Below are 17,395 nucleotides of genomic sequence, written 5' to 3' on the forward strand. Positions count from 1 at the left end.
GCCTGAAACGTCACATTAATGTATAGTAGATTAGACGAATAGCTTAATAAACTATATTATTAATTTCACGTGGTATATGAGTGGTATTAAATATAGTAATAATCTTAATGGAAAACAACTGCGTAACGTCCTTTCCCAACTATATTATACCCATAGGAAATTCTTTTATGCTACACCACTACAGATGCTTTCAACGATACCATCTAGCCTGGGAGGCCTTCGTTTTGTCCGATTGGACCCAGTTCTTTTCCTAATGCAGTAGCTTTCTACGAATATCGTTTCAACATGCTCAGAAATACGTCAAATCTTATATATATATGAAATGATTTTCTTGCTTGTGTATATAGAGTGATTTCGGTCTTTGGCTGCTCCTGAAAGGGTACATCGACTGTTAGAAGAAAATCTTTTTTTACCGCAGTATTCAATTTCGATTCAGTAGTATATCAGATATGAAAATTGGATGCATTGCAAATGTCCGAAAGATTGAGACTTGTGTTGAATTATTCACTCGAACGCGAGCAACTCTATCTCCTACAGTCGATTTTATGGCACACATAATCATCCTGTGTTCAGTGGACAACCGTAAACTCTATATTGCATATCTATATCTGACGCTTTAGTATTATCGGCAAAACTGGTTTAAACTATCTGAAATGAGCTGAGTTTTGGCAAAAGACATATCTGTCCGGAATCGGCATAACGTACAATTCCTGCGAAAGAGATTCTCACGATTAACACGTTCTTTCGTAAACCGTAAACTCTATATTGCATATCTATATCTGACGCTTTAGTATTATCGGCAAAACTGGTTTAAACTATCTGAAATGAGCTGAGTTTTGGCAAAAGACATATCTGTCCGGAATCGGCATAACGTACAATTCCTGCGAAAGAGATTCTCACGACTAACACGTTCTTTCGCATCGGTTTTATGGAATATTCCCCCCCCCCCCATAGCCCAAATTAGTCGATTTGGGACGAGGTTTCAAGGTACCCCACGAAAACGCGGATTTTTTTTATCCTCCCCAAAGAAACAAACCAATCACAGTACGCAGCCAATTTAGAGATACAATATTCTAAAACAACCCATTCAGGGAGACTTACTTTTATGATGCTACACAATGCCATTTCCTTATTAATCAAATTGTTCCGAAGTTTCCCTTGATAAACATCTCAGTTCCTTTAGTTAAAAAAGCGACATTTCAATGTAAGCTAAGAAGAAAAATCTTTAACGAATATTCTGCTTCAAATTCAGCAAGTCATTAGCCCAAAGAAAGGCGAGATCTATAATTAATTGCATTTCTGTGGCAGTTCACCCAAACATATCATCTCGTATGAGCCGAGTCATTAATGTTCAAATGAATTAGTCTACCAAGCGAAGTGCCTCGTGAAATGCTATTTACATTTGCACGTGGAAATCACGCTTTGCAACAAACTGCGCGAAACAAAAGGCGTTATTGATCTGGATGCAATTAATGATGTGTGTGCAGCTTCCATTGTTGACTGGGGCTTCAGTAATGCCATTCCAATTAAAAACTCTTTCAAATGAGACTCACACCAAATAAGAAGATGTCTCAAGTGTTTCTTCCACCTTCGTTATGTTAATAAGACCGTCTCACAAGGACTTTTGGCATGTCTCCAGGAAATTCCCTGAAGACGAATGGAAAAAAAATGAATAAAAAGGAAAAACTAGCATTCGTTTAATACTTTTGGCCTGCCTTATTATACTCCAAAACGTTTAACGAATCTTGTATTGAGAAGCGCCACCAGGTGAGAATAATTTGCAGCACTTTTGTTAAATCCTTCTTCACTCGTCTTCGTTCGTTACAAAAAAAGCTTCCTCCAATTAGTCGCATCATTATCTATGTAATATTTTTTCATAACTCTTGATGTTTTATTTTCGGCACGGCGATGCAAAAGTTCTTTTTGCTTTATATACATGCGATAAAAATGTTTTGAAATAAGAATCATTAAAAAGCTGGATTTTTTTCAGAACTTTGTGTAAGTTCTAACAGTAGAAAAAAAAAAAGTTAAATTTCTTGGATTGTGATGAATACAATATCTCTTCACTGTGGTCCCATGCTAAAACGTTGCTGTGCTAAATGTGACTTAATGTTTAATCGTACACTGTTATTAAAAATAAAAAAGATCCAAGTAACGTTAGATTATTGCAGTAAGGTGAAAGAAGTATGACTGATACCTCTGAAAGGTGCCTCCGTAGCCAGGTGGGAAGGAGCAGCAGTGCGTAGCACACGCTTCTTGATTAGACCGGGGTTCGAGCCCGTCACCACCAAATACGGAGGATGTGGAAAGGTCAAAGAATGATTACCACATATCCCGGAGCAATATGGCCTTAGTTGCTAATGCTCCTAAAATCCAAAACAACAACGATACCTCTGAAAGCAGACTGTTAGTTTCGTGCGATTTTTATATCTGGAGCGTCGTTGGTTCTCTTTTGACTGTCACTGTTTCAATATGTTCATTAGGTTTTTGGATTTACCTAATTTAAATCTATTCTTTCTGTTATTCAAGGGGTCATACTTGAGTGTGATGATAACACTAAGCCTAATTTTTTTGTTACGAGATGGATTACCCTGTATACAGGGTGGTCCGTAATTTGTGATACAACCGGCAAGAAGCTGATTCTTCATGAAAAAATAAGTCGAAATTGCAGAATAAAATTTTCATATGCGGCTCGTTTTTGAGAAAATCGACTTTAAATATTTGTTGAGTACGCGTGCACTTGACTAAGACACCGTTGAGCGGATCTCGATACCGACCACTATTTACTCTTCTGTTTACAGTGTCCAGTGCGCACTTTAACATAGGATATGTAAATTAAAATGAGACACGATATTTCCCTTTGATAATTTCCTTTTATTAGTTTCAGAATTGTTGGAAATGTTGCCCATTCTGTTGCATACAGAATGGGCTTCTCACTAGATTATTTTGTAGCCTTTCCAGTGTGTTTCGGGTTTATAGCGTTTCGAACGGCAGTACAATCCTTTCCTTCAATTGTACCCGACTGATGATGATGTCTTCGGAATAGCCGACGATTGCTTTAATATGACTCCATAAGTAAAAGTCTAAAGGTGTCAAATCCGACGACCGTGGTGGCCAAGCGATTTTTCCGCCCCAGCCTGACCGATCCAACGTTCGTATCGCTCATTTAAAAAGTTCCTCACTTCACGAGTAAAATGAGCTGGGGCACCATCATGCTGGAAAATCATAGTTCTTCTAGTATCCAGAGATACATTTTATAATAGTCCGGGTAACTCGTCGCATAAGAAGCGTAAGTACGATGCACCTCTTAAATTATCTGGAAGGAAATAAGGTCCCACGATTTCCTTACCGATTATACCAGCCCAGACGTTCACGCTCATCCTTTCTTGAAAATGCGTTTCAACAATAACGTGAGGATTTTCAAGTGCCCACCAATGCGTATTATGTACGTTGAAAATTCCTTGTCGTATAAATTTGGACTCATCAGTCCATAAAATTAGTGATAAAAATTGTGGATGCATAAGTAACCAATGGCAGAAAGCCATTCGTGGAACAAAATCAAGAGCTTTTCTGTTTATACTCCGGCACGACAACCAAGTCAGCAGAGTTTACAATAAATCGTCAATGCAAATATTTATCGTATTTAGTAGTCACGGGCTTGAACCCCGGTCTACTCAAGGAACGCGTGCTATGCACTCTCGCTCCTGACCACTGGGCTACGTCAGGCCTGAGCTTAGTCCTTGCACTCTCTGGACATGAAACGGATGCATCCTGTTCTCACGTAGTACGCGAATAATTGTCGACCTGCTAATGTTATGCCCAGAAGAAAGATCCCTCGTACTAAGACGAGGATTATTATTGACATCCGTCATAATTTCTTCTTCTGTATGATTAGGCAGTCGTCGATGACGTCCGTGATTTTGATGCAGAGAATGGAACGAACCACAGTCGAACAGTGTTTGCTCTGCTCTTTGAATTACCCGCCTGTCTGGATGACGACGATTGAGATATCTCTTTCTGTAATAATTTACTGCAGCAGAAGCATTTCCAGCACATGCAACTAATGCAAGGAATATGACTGTGTATTCCCTATTACTGTACCTTACCATATCGATGGGTTGATAGAAACTGATAGTGAATACTGATAATAAGTAAGAAACTAAGACTGATGATAAAAAATGATGACATCGTATCATAAACACGCCAAGTTGTTACATTGTATACAAACAAAAGAGTAAATCGTGGTCGGTATCGAGATCCGCTCAACGGTGTCTTAGTCAAGTGCACGCGTACTCAACTAATATTTAAAGTAGTTTTTCTCAAAAACGAAGCCTCATATGAAAAAAATTTTCTGCAATCTCGACTTATTTTTTTCATTTAGAATTAGCCTCTTGCCGGTTGTACCACGAATTACGGACCACCCTGTATACACTCTGACTTGCCACTTTATTATAAAATTCACTCACAAGGTGGTGCTAAAAAAAAAAAAAAAAAAAAGAAAACGAGGAGTATTTTTTTGAATCATTTATTATTTTAAATACAGCAATTTCAATGTTTATTCCCTCCCCTTCAAAGTACTCCCCATTCGCGATTTCCAGGATCTGAAACAGCAGCGGAAGTCCACAGAAGATACCGCCTTTAATTGCAGCATTGTGTTCTTCCGAAAACCCTCAAATCGTTTTCCTTTGAGGTGGATTTTAATTTTCAGGAACGGAAAGTCGCGTTGCGCCAGATGTGAAGAATAAGGTGGGTGCTCCAGTGTTGTAATTTTGTTTTTCGTTAAAAACTCCCTCACTGAAACAAAAGAATGACACGGTGCAGTGACATGGTGAAAAACTATTTGTCCAGCCGTAAATTGGGCAGTGTCTTTCGATTTTTTTTCCCGAAATGTTCCTAAAAAATTTCACTTTAGAGTGTCTACATTGTCTGATGGATAACTGAAACCTATCAAACTCCTTTTTCCCAAAATACAAATAATATCTCTGTTTTACCATCTGTAACAATCATGCAGATCAATGTACAGCGCTCTAGAAGCGTTGCGGATGAGATCAGGCTCATTGAAACTGAAAACCTATTTCACATTATATGTATTCAGGAACCTTATGTCTCTAAGCACTTTTATGGACAATCTTCCAACTTTATGGGATATCCCATGACCCCAAGAATCATCCAGCCTTCTGAAATAGATTCTATAGCTGCCATCATCATATTCAACAACAAGCTTGATATGACTGTTATCTCGGTCTTGTGAAATCAAAATTCTACCTGTATTCTTAGTCTCTACATTAACTTTCTCGTTATGCTTATTGTTCACCATCAGCAGATATTAATTTATCACATAGATATCTAGAACAGGTGTTTGTTACTTTTAAACTCTACAAATTTAATAATTAAAACTGACTCTAACTCAAAATCTTTATGGTTCAGCAATGTCTTGGACAACAGATGTAGGATTTTCGAGGAATTTTTATTCATCTGTAATCTAAATCTGCATAACTTACGCAACTAATCGTATACCTTTTCAAACGTCTATGGAAAATCAAACATTGACTTAACCATTTCAACGCCTGCCATTTCCTTGAGGATTTCTGACTGGACCATACATATTGACTATATAAATAGTGACCAATTAAGGTACATAAATTAAGGTATCTCTCATTTGAACTACTTTTGCTGGTCCGCCTTCTCCTCCTCCTCCACAAGATCTTAGATTTTATGGCAAATGGCCTTTATTTATGTCTTCATTTCACCAGGATTTTAATGATAACATTCATTGTTCTTTGAACCAGCTCAATTCCTCAAAATATGCATTCTGTGTACAGGCTGAGTTACTTAGTGCGACAGAACGCTTTGCTAAGAAGAAAATTAGTAAGTACACTGCCTTACCATTAATATCCGGACACCCCTCCATGATTGGGAAACAGGTCCTATGCACGCAACACGTCACAGAACCTGTTATAAATATGCACACTGGGCTTCGAACATACAATTGCAGAAGTAGGCATGCAAGATGACACGTTCAACAGAATTACCTCAACAGTTCAACAAAATTGATCACCTCAACAAATGCTAGACGCCGATTAACATGGTGTAAGGAGCGGGAATACTGGACTGAAGCGCAGTGGAAAACAGTCCTATGGACAGACGAGTCGAGGTTCGCACTTTACGAGTCTGATGGCCGTTCCTGAGTGTGACGAATGCCAGGGAAACAGTTCCTTCCTAATTGTATCCTCCCAACAATGAAGTTTCGTAGAGGCAGTGTCATGTTATGGGCTGCTTTTCATGGTTTGGCTTGGGCCCATTAGTCGTTATCGACAAAATACATGAATGCTGTGCAATACCAGGACATCCTGGACAATTATGCACTTCCAACGTTATGGCAGTACTTCGGGGAAGGCCCATACCTGTTCCAGCAAGACAACGTGCCATGCCATACTGCTCGTGTCGTAAACAGAGTGGTTTGAGGACATGCGTATAGAAAAGTCGGATTGGCCAGGCAGAGTTCTGATCTGAACCATATCGAGCATCTATGGGATGTATTGGATCGTCGGGTACGTGAACGTCGAGATCGCCCAAAGAACAAGGCCGAACTGGTGGCTGCGTTAAAGGCCAAGTGGAGGAACATATCACCTGACATTTATAAAAAGCTGGCCGAAAGTATGCCGCGAAGATTGAAGGCCGTCATTAAAGAAAAAAGGTTTCAGCACAAAATATTAATGGTAAGGCAGAGCCGTGCCGAGGGTGAGGCAAACGAGGATCTTGCCTTAGGTTAAAAGCTGAAAGGGGAGCCAAAAGAAAGATTAAATAATTGCCAATGTTACCATCATTAACAGTAAGACGCAATTTTTCATTCTTGCCTTAGGTACTAAAATGGCTCGGCATGGCCCTGGGTAAGGCACTGTATGCTACAATTCCGTGGTGGACAGATGAACTTTCCACTCTGCGCAAAAAAAGTCCACAAAGCACGCAGTGACTTTCAACGGAGGTCCTGGCCTGAACCACAGGTCACCACACTAAAAGATATCTTTAAAGACCTGTGAAAAGAATATTTAAAAACAAATATAAAAACAAAAACTTGCCTCGGTAATATTTAGTTCAATCTACAGGAAATTAAAAAATAAAAATAAATAATTTTTCTGTTTATACTCCGGAATGATCATACGGTCAGAGGAGTTCACAAGATATAGAGAATAAAGAAACAGCACTGTATTTAGTACTCACGGACTTGAACCCCGGTCACTCAAGGCACATGTACTTATGCAACTAGTGCCTGACCACTCGGTTACAGTGACCTCAGAATTCTCGTCCCTAAGGTCTATTTGCTACCATGGTTCACCACATTACTTCATTCCCGTTTTTTGTCTTGCTTAGTGAGATAGCCACATCTCCAGTATTCAGGATGGCAAGTCGTCGTTTAGATGATTCTTTGAGATGGCGAACAGTAGGACGACTTGAAGCCGGGCAGACGCAGGTGGAGGCGGCACGTTGGCTTTAAATGTGTCACGCAGTGTCGCTGGGCACTGTGGAAGCAGTTTCGCGAGGCAGGAACCATTACAAGAAGAGCTGGCAAAGTCGTTCGTGGGGTGCATCAAATAGAACAGATCGCTCTCTGGCTCTAACAGCTAGATTGAATCCTACGATGTCCTGTCATCAAATGTCTGTTGAGATTTCCGGCCACAGGCGAAAACATTTCCAACCGGACTGTTAAGAAGGCTCAATTCAAGTGGACTCTACGCAGGAAAGCCAGTGGTTTGTATCCCATGAACATGTGACTTGCAGCCCTGACAAAAGGAGTACAGTTCTGTTCTGTGATGTCCCTTTTTATCCTATGAACAGATTCCAGACGTTATTTCATCTGGAGACAACGAGGAACGCGGTACTACATCCCTGCAACATCTGAGAAAGGGACAATTACGGTGAAGGCGGTGTTGTCGTGTGGGGCGGAATAATGATCAACGGTCGCACCCCACTTCATGTTTTTGATAGAGGTACCGTAACTGCGTAGAGGTACCGAGAACAGATTCTCGATCCCCTATATGCAAACTTTTTTAGGGTTTAGTTTTTTCAAAAGTCGTGCACGGTACCGAGAATCGAGAATTTTGTCGTGCACGAAAGAAAATCTGGGCCAACCAGATTTTCTTTCGTGCACGACAAAAGCCATTACACATAGAGCTCAAGTGGTGGAGGAATATCTTGAAACCGAATATATCCAACGACTACCATGGCCAGCACGATCAGCAGACTTAAATCCGATCGAAATGTGTGGGGATACCCGTGGGCATCACATTGCACGCCGCCAGCCAACTCCTCGGTCACTTGGTGAGCTAAGGTCTACGCTGGTGAAAAAATAGGATTTGTTGCCATATAATCTGATAGACACCCTTATATCGAGAATGGTTCACCGCTGTCAGGCCTGTTTAGCCGTTTGAGGGGATCATATGCCTTACTGATGTCGTATCATCATAATTTCGAGCATCTTGTATCGACTTCTCTAATGCAAACTTTTTTGTAATTCTTATACCACCAATTTAAATGTACCCAATACCTCTCGGATTTCTCGCTACGTCCTCATTTCATCGTTATTCTATGGTGCATTATCACATTAAATTTTATCCCGTTTCACCTCAAGCTGTACGAGTTACACCACATTTTCTACATATTCTGTTAATTTTGCCCAGCAGTATAGTGCTCAGCTTGTTTGCTTTTATGTGACATTTTTTCTAGTGGCTCAGTTAAGAGGAAAGTAGACCACTCCATCCTATTATGAATGGTCTCTTTTTGCGCGTTTTCTGTTTTTTTAAATTTTATACCATTGCTCAGTAACATAAATATCGTTCTGTTTAGCAGCAAACTCAACAGTACCAGAATTACAGTCGTATGATAATAATGTCTGGACACTAAGAATCGATAATGATGAAAGACGATTCTGGATTTTTGAATGATTTTCAGATTAAAACAACTTTTGGTTATGGTTTTGTCCGGCACGGTATGCAATTATGTGTGGAGCGTTGTTAGAGAACATGTTGACACTTTTCTTCAGAGAGGTAGCTGTTTTCTGCAGGCCTTGAAACCCTCAGTTTGATTCAAAACGTGACTCGCGTGAAACTGACATAAACCACTTTAGTTGTGAAGACATTTCACGTTTTGCTTTACGGTAAAGTTAGTTCTGTTCTGTGGTGTCTACGAATAGGTTAAAACTAATGAAACTCAACGTTCAAATAGAAGTAGAACACTTTTTAAATTAAAGAAACATATAATAAGTCAAAAACTGATTTGCACCGACTTATGCTGTTGTTCTTCTCAAGGACTCATGTGTAATTATAAGAACTTATATGGTACAAATATAAGGAAAGATAACAACGAATTTTAAGGAAAAGAAAATCGAAACTACAGAGTATAGTATATGACAAGACCAGTGTTATCGTAGATCCTTTGAACATACATATAGGTGTAGATTTAACCAAGTTAACTGGACCGTTCGGTGTATTTTCTTCAGTCCAAATAAAGAATAGAGACCTGAGGAGGAAATTGTTTAATATCAACATAAAAATTTATATAAACAAATGTAAACAAAATATACTAGTAATTATTAATAGTATGCACTGCAAGGGACTAGTATCATTCAATATTTCTATATTATAATTAACAAATCTTTCTGTTTATGACTGGTTTTATCAGTCTAAGCCGAAAAATTGACTACATAGTAAGTCATTTATATTTGATTAAAAAAAAAAAAAATAGCGAGCCCGACGGATGGTAACAAATTCTGACAGTTATAACAGCCGTTCCTAGACGGAAAATGCTAATAATGAAGAAAGAGGTAAAAAACGATAGCAATATCACCTTTCTTTCACTCGAGTATCTCTTAGATTGTAAAGATAAAATAAGAATCAGACAATCAAAAACAAATTAAAGAAGGAACAGTTAATAAAAATTATACTTGGACTAATTAAGATCGTAACTGCCCACAACATAAAATGGGATCTCAGTATTATGGTAAATAGGCGTAGATAATATCAAAGCAGATATGTTATGAAGTCAGTGATTTTAATCAAATACTGTAATCTACCATATGGAACCATACATGAATTCTGTGAAAACAAGCAAGCAGCGAGTTATAACAATGAAACAGTATGCTATTTATGAAACAAAGTCATGATGTAATTCTATTTATGATCTATCGCAATCACGAAAAGATTTTCAGTCCCGGACCCATATTGATTCCATCATTTTGTTTTGCTGTTCTCAATAATAAAACACTGTGATCAACAAACAAAAATATTCTAAACTTCAAAATTGGTCCTTTCACGTTTCAAAATACAGTATACAGATATGTAGAAAAGAACAGCATAGTTTAAAAATAAAATTAAAAATCTATTCACTTGTTTGTTTGCAGTTGCTCGATTTACAGTCTGTCATGTGAATCTTGGCTTCCAAAAATGCCACAGTTAAAAAAAAAAACTTACCTTTAAGAATTAGTGTGCCGGTATGTATTTTTCTTTTCTACGAAACTCATTCATGGTTCTCATAATCAGCAAAGAAACCACCTTCTCGCGGATCCCAAGTATTCTTCAACCACAGTTTCCATGTCACTGATCTAGATATATTACTTTATTGCCATTTTTGTTAGCTTTCTTGGTGGTATTTCGTCATAACTATAACACAGCAGTTATAATCACTGCCTTTCCCACACCTTGTGGAAAAGTCCTAGGTTTAAATCCCATCAGTTACACGAGACACTTTTATGGATGTTTTTCACACCGTGGCCGGGTTAGTTGGAGTTGAGAAAGAGTAGCCAGGTTTTAACTTCCCTTCTGCACAGAGACTTTGGTTTTACATCCAGAAAACACAAACTACGTACAGAACGCGTGCAGTTTACAGGCATAATTTACGATGGGTATATGAGTTATTTGCTCGGATAACCTAAATTGGGAAATATTTTTTATGATGGTACTTATATGTAACATTTCAGTTATACAATAGGCATACAATGCTACTACTTTGATAGTTTCAAATTTTATATTATTTTACGCTATAGGTAGTCATACAACAATTTATTGTTCTGTTGTTCATGTCTCATAAATCAGCAGGCGGTTTCATTGATTTAGATCACAACTTCGTTTCATAAATAGTATGCGGTATCATTGATATAAATCATTCCATCTCTCAAATTCTATGGAAAAGTTCGGCGAATCTCAGTGTAGCTTTCTTTTCATGATATGTGTGGTTTTATATGATAGATTTGTTGGATAAAGATAACTGAATCAATAACATTTCTTATGATTGAATTACCTGCACCTGCTTACTATAATACTACCTTTTTGTTACCTTTCTTTGCCTTTACATATACATTTTTTGTCTGCTCTGTTTAGTACGCAGAAAAGCTGTTACAACTATATGAATTTTTTAGCTGTCTGTCGGGCTAACTTACTATTTTTACTAGTAAGTGGTTTACTATGGTAGCCAATTGAATATTTCTAGCTCGTGCCAATCAGTGTAAGCTATTAATAATTGGGCAGTTCCTAATTTGCTTTTATTTAAATAAAATAAATTTTGCGTTGATATTATCGCAGCATTTTAAGTTCCAGCACCATATTTAGTAGCCACGCCTGTATGAACCACGGTCTCTGAAAACGCTTCTGCTTTGCACTCTCGTGCTAAACACTCGGTACATTGTATATATGTATAAATTTTTATGTTGATATGTAAAATAATTTTCTGCACTATCGTGTTTGCACTTTATTTGGACTGAAGATAATACTATCTAATCATTGGGTTAAATTAGTTTATTCTTACCTTTCAGCCTAAATAAGTATATAGACATTCCTTTTTCCATTATACAATGATATTGCATCTATAATAGAAACTTGCAAAGACTTTTACTCGATTCGCGTCCATTGGTTTTTTATTCTAAATCCAGAATATCTTTGTAACAAAGAACATTTTAAACATCGACTTTCATGTTCTTGGTAATAAATTTGTATGCATGATCCAATTGGATGCCGATAATAAGTAGAAAAATGTGAGAAGGTGGTGCTGAATGACGAAACGTAACCCCAACGTGAATTTCTCATTCACACGTTAACGACCTCCGTTCCTCCAATAGGCGGTTCTAATGACCTATGTGTAACTGCGCATTAAAAGTTTATACCCAGATGTAATGACTTGATAAACATAGCAGATTTCTCCGTGGATTACTTTAGCGTATAATATACATAATTTGGTCGTTACTTCTGACCAGTATTAGGAATAGCAACTTGAATCACATAAGGCTATAATTTCTATAACTATCAGTATAAAATATGCTCCTGGAAGAATGATTTTGGAAATAATGTTTCATAGCAGTTAGAAGCTAATCTAACGTTTCAAACTGTGAATCACTAATAGGACACTGGACTGCATTCAGTGCGCTTATGTCTACAACGTACGTACATACATACACTGCCTGCCATTAATATCCTGGCACTCCTCCGTTGATAGTTGACCACATCCTACCCAAGCACCCCACGTGTCAAACACAAGTATAAATATGCTCGTAGTCCCTCGAGGTACGATTGTGCATACAGGATACCGCGATCGTCGGAGTTAATAGACTTCTAGCATGGATTGACATAGGACGCCATCTAAGCAATCTTTCTGTACATGATACCTTCTGTTCAACAGTACTGAAGATTCTTTGGCTGACGATTGGTGATGTGATTTGCAAATGGAAGCGGTTTGGTGCTGAAACCGTCACGACGGAAAACCTCCGAATGTGATGGAACGTGACAGACGAGCCTTACAAAGAATCCTGCGCTCGGAACGCAAGGCGATATTATCGCAGCATACACAGGCCCTCTGTGAGATAATTGGAACAAAACGCAGCACTAGTGCAATGCGAAGGATGCTACATGATGTGGGTTATCACGGTCGTCCAGTCATTCAGAAACCACCAATGAAGTCGAATAACGACGTTATTCGAATAATCACTCGTCTAGCTTGGTGTAAGGCTCGCTGTTCTTTGACCGTGCAAGAATGGAAAGCTGTGTTTTGGAGTGATTAGTCACAGTAGATGGCCTACCAGTCTGAGGGTCGTGCCTGGATGTGGCTGATGCTTGGAGAATGTTACCTGCTTAACTGTATTCCCAACAATGAAGTCTGGAAGAGGCAGCGTGATGGTCTGGCACTGTTTTTCATGATTTTTCAGCCATTTCCCAAAAGGAAATAGACGCAATATGGCCAAAGTAGCTCTTACACCAAAAAAACCCAACAACAACAACAACAACAACAAAAGGAAATTGGCCAACAAAAAAGGGTGAAAAATATCCCCTTTCAATTATTGTCTCGTTGTACTTATCCCAACTCTTTTCAAAGTAATAGACATATCTGTCAACCAACAACTCTTATACTGTCTCGAATCCTTCCATCTGATCCAGTATGGCTTCCGTCAATGTTGATCCACTGGCGAAATCTAGGCTTATGTTATTCATCTTTCGACAAATGCGACGGAAAAGTTTTTAATGAAACTCAGCAGTTTCTCTTCACATTTCTAAGGCTTTATTCGTATTTGGTATAAAAATTTTCCAAACAATCTTCCATCTTAAGCTTTGCCTTCTCTTCTCCCTTTTTCTTTTTCTTTTTTTGGTTGGGCAGCTAGTTTACCGTTCACTTAGTTAACCGTAATCTGAACAACCGCCTTGAACTTCTTGAATATCCACCCAGTTCCATAAATTTTAATCTCCATGTAATGCTCATGTGGGGTTAAAGAAAACTTAGTTAACTTTAATCCTTCTAAATTTCAGTCGTATGTTATTCCTCACAAAATGGAGCCTGCTTCTTCGATGCTCCGCTTCGATAACACTTAGATTTCTAGATAAGATTAGACTTCTTTATTGGGCATAATTCTAGCATTTGAGCTCTCTTGCTTCCTCGTCATCGATGAAAAGGAAATCTCAATAAAATGAGGTTTTCTTTTTCGGTCTCGCACCCTCGAAAATAGCACAATGGTTATAATGATCTTTGCCTACAGATAGAAAAGACCTCCTTTCGAAGCCTGTCAATGACGCAAGAACTTTTTATGGCCTTTTTTTACAACATAGTTGAGTTAGTCGGTCACAGATGAGGGTTGCATGGTTTATCTCCCAAAAACTCGGGTTTTTCGCCTAGAAAACAGCAAACCGACTGAAGAATGCGCAATTGCAGACGCAATATAATAACACCTTAATTGCTGTGGTGTGTAACACATACCTAACATCATTTCTCTCTGGCGTTTACTTTTATACTAAACAGCTATTGACGCTGTACAAGTGTGAAACCCGCGTTAACATGGAATAGTATTCCCATATCTGCCCTAATACTGGTGGCTCAAAAATCACAAACCACTCTTAAACTGCTAGACTCTCTCCAAAAGATTGCCATCAGGTTAATTACTGACACGTCTCTTGCAAATTCTCTCCACTTTCTGTCACATGGACATTCAGTTTGCGCTGCCTGTCTTTTCCTATATATTTCCATTGGTGCTGTCCTAATTGGCATCTCCAAACTCAACTTTTCAAACCAGTCCGAACATGTTGCTCAACTAGGCGACTTCCATTCACTGTTCACCTCCAAAATCATAGAACTAACTTTTCCTCTTTTCATATATTTCTTCTACTTCCTTTCTTTGGGAAAAGCTTCGCATGTATTTCCAGAAAATTATAATCTACAGAAATACAGGTCCAGTGTATTTCTGTTATCTTCCTTTGACGAATTGACATTCTCTTTGGCCTATGTACTAACATCAAACTTTAAAACTTTTGTTCTGCAGTACAGTATTGTAATTCATTAATAATATCAGGGTCTCTTGCGCTTTAATTAGATCATTTAGTATATTGTTCAAAAATGAAAAAAATAAAGATATTTCATTTTTATTTTATTTATTTATTAAGTTGGTCAGTTTATTTATTTATTTTTTTTTTATTTATTGCCTGTTGAGGAACCGTCACTGAAATGTTGAAATGTAAAAAAAGATAATTTCTGAAGAGCCTTACAAAATCTATAAAATTATTCTTTCCTTTAAAAAGTCGCGGTGGAGAGCTACATTCGTGCCACTCTCGTTCGCGTATTCTTATTACGCACGGAAGAGAAAAGGGCCAACGTTTCTAAATAAGGTAATGCTGCGAATTAAAGAAATGAAATTATCTCAGGGCTAATCTCTTTGTTTTCTGTATTCAGTAGTCTTCCTCATTTTACAATTATGGAAAATCGAAAAGTTTCTTTTGAAGTGTTTGCATGGAATTGACGTTCGTTTTCTTTGACAAATGCTGATGGCGGAGACATTGCAAATGTCTTTCTGGAAGGCCCTGTGCCTTCGCCGGTTAATTTAAAGGTAGACGCTTAAACGATCGCCATAGATTTGCTTCCTAGCAACAATAATAAAAGATACCTTACTTTTCAGGAGGGAGGGGGGTGTTAGTGCGTTTGCAAACTACGCAGTAATGATGGTGATTCGCTAGCGTTCTCTATCCTGCCTCTAACAGTCCACATTCTTCCCGCCCTGTTCTTGTCCTCCGAAGCCAGAGAGAGAAAGAGAGAGAGAGAGAGAGAGATTATTGATCGAGCTTAGTAGCAGGCCACTGGCGGTGTGTAGCGTCTGACAGAAATCCTCCCCATCTCTGTTTCTCCCGTCTGCGGCAGCTCAGTACACATGACTATCGATCGACTTTCATTCTCTAGCTTGAGCACTGTGGGCGCTCATTTCCCCCATCCCTACCCACAGCCTTTCCTCCGTAGCACCCTTCATAGTGCTGTTGTCCACTTTGTGGAGACAACTGTCTAGAATTTCGATACTTTGAAGACTTTAATTAGACGCGAAGTATTTAGCCAATCAGGTGGCACACAAATGCAATAGGGACATACACACACACACACACTGACACATCGTGAGCAGCAGGAACGCATTAACTTGAAGCGCCAAATATTGATGGTTGTAGCGATAATAATGAAAATATATTTGTTCATTGACTATTGATGGCAAGATGAGCGCCAGTATTTAGCTACCGAAGTTCTTTTTTTTTATCATATAATGGTATGTGAAAGGAAAGCAGTACAACGACAACTACCTATAGAATTCTCGATGTGACAAAGTAAGAAATTAATTATGCTGTGGCTAGTGAACATTTTATGGAGCCAGCAACGTTTGTACTTTCCAGACTTTGTCAAGATGGAAAGAAAAAAATGTTATTAGACTGTGAGATCCCACTTATAAACGAAGTCCTTTTTGATGATCTCCAAATGAAGTTCCGAGCTATTGTTAATCAATAGTGCAAGTGCAGATTGAACCTTTGTGACAAATCACTGTAAGCACTGATAACAGAATGACTATCGATCTTCAGTGGGGGAGTGATCAACAGTTAGAGTTATTTCACTTTAAAGTGAGTCAAAAAATGTGACGACCACCGATATGAGACATAAGCATCTGAATTTAAGTGCAGGAACTGTGAGCGACCTTACCTTAAAAAAAATAAAACTTCTGAATGTTTTTGCTTTATTATTTTATTAACGCTCGTAGAAGGAATCATATGTTGAATTTGCATAATATGCAGGATAACACAAATAAAAACGGGTCCGGCTAATACTAAATAAGACTAGCCTCCTTTGAAATAAGGGTTTAGTTAACTAAGTGTTCAGCTTAAGGTTTAGCTAAAGGTTTAGCAAAAGCCTCAGTTGTGTATATAGCGAAGAGAAAACCAAGTTTGCTATTCTCGATATTGCAATTGGAATAAGAAGAATAAGAGTCTAGATATTGCAATAAGAAGCACTGCTTCCTAAGGAGCACTGTGTGTTGCTGTTTATTGAAATTCCATTATCTAGACAGCTGTTTTGGTACTTATTGCAACCTCATTGTTGGGGGGGGGGAAGAGAGAGAGAGATGAAACCAATAAAGCGTCTAATAGTAGTCAGTTGTGATTTATTGGATTCATGGCAAATAGTGTGAATGAATGGCGTTTATATATGTCTGCTTAGCAAACATTCCGATAGGCTACTCCTAAAGGGATGTTTTCCGGTGTTTGTCCAGTTTTCCATCAACCAACTTGACAGTGCAATATAGTAAACCTATTTTGTGTAGAAATCTATAGTTCGAATGACGCGAGCCACAGTTTTTTCCTCCAGTGTCTTTTTTTTCTTTTTATTTATTTATTATTATTTTTTTTTTTTCTAAAAATAAAATTCATACAAAATTGTGGCGTAATGCTACTTTGGGGTAAAAGAAAGAAAAAAATATATATTTAGAAGAATAGAATGAAATCGTGATAGGAATAACCAGTAATCTCAGTGGCGGAAAGAGGAACGAGAGTAAGTTACTGTTTCAGTGAACTCTGATGGCTATCTTAGCAGAGTAATTATTTTTCGTAATAACTCCTTGGGTTGCTCTACC

Source organism: Mastigoproctus giganteus, chromosome 4, assembly GCF_048544385.1.
Source record: "Mastigoproctus giganteus isolate SK-2022 chromosome 4, ASM4854438v1, whole genome shotgun sequence".
NCBI classification, from domain to species: domain Eukaryota; kingdom Metazoa; phylum Arthropoda; class Arachnida; order Uropygi; family Thelyphonidae; genus Mastigoproctus; species Mastigoproctus giganteus.